The sequence below is a fragment of the Carlito syrichta genome, unplaced genomic scaffold, assembly GCF_000164805.1.
Source record: "Carlito syrichta isolate Samal-C Ts95f unplaced genomic scaffold, Tarsius_syrichta-2.0.1 Scaffold130611, whole genome shotgun sequence".
In the NCBI taxonomy this organism is placed as follows: domain Eukaryota; kingdom Metazoa; phylum Chordata; class Mammalia; order Primates; family Tarsiidae; genus Carlito; species Carlito syrichta.
In genome coordinates this window covers 126,328-127,191 of record NW_007074707.1, presented here as the reverse complement: position 1 = coordinate 127,191, position 864 = coordinate 126,328, and positions in this window count along the sequence as shown.

The window sequence follows — 864 nt, the reverse complement described above, 5'->3', positions numbered from 1 at the left end:
TCTCAGACCCTGGACAGACACGGGCGAGCCTTTCCACGGGGCCCCTGTGTGTGCTTGGCGTGTGGGTGTGCTTGGCGTGTGCCTGCACATGTGTCTGTGGTGTGCCTTGGTCCTCAGTGCTCTGGTGGCCCCACAGGGCCGTCTGGTGAGCAGGGATGGAGCCGCCGCTGGGGCCCTTGCTTTGCTCTTGGACCTTGCGTGGCTCAGGGGCCCGTCTCGCCGTTCGGGTCTGTGGGAGGCTCACCCGTCCTGAAAGCGGCGTGAACCCTCAGCCCTCCCTGGCCGCTCGCGTGTGCCTAGACACAGGGGTTGCAGGGTGTGGGGCAGCACAGCTTTAGCCCGCAGGGAGACGTGTCCTGAACCCTGCACTTGGTGGGCTCAGGGTGGGGACGGCTCTCCCTGGCCTCCGGAGAAAGCTGTCTCTCCAAGGACAAGGCGAAGCTGTGCTAAGACACCAGCAAGTGCACGCCCTGGACCCAGAGCCTCCGGAGTCGGAAGACGGCAGCCCCGGGTGACCAGGGAAGCAGGCGACCACACCCATCTGCGCTTTCCTTCAAAATGCACGTGAAGCGCTTTACCTGGTGACCCTCGTCTTCCAGGACGGCTGGAGGTCCCGAGGACTCCCTCGCATCTCTGGAGAGGAGCACGTTTCAGAAAAACATGCTTTCTGTGCAGAGCAAAGGAATTGACCAGAGGAAAAGGCCCCAAGAATGCTTTCCTTCCCTTCTTCCTCCCTCCCACTTTCCTCCCCCCTCCCTCCTTCCCTCCCTCCTCCCTCCTGTCTCCCCCCTTTTTCCTTCACTCCCTCCATACCATCCTCCCCTCTACTTTCCTCCCTTTCTCACCTCTCCTTTCCTCCCCCCC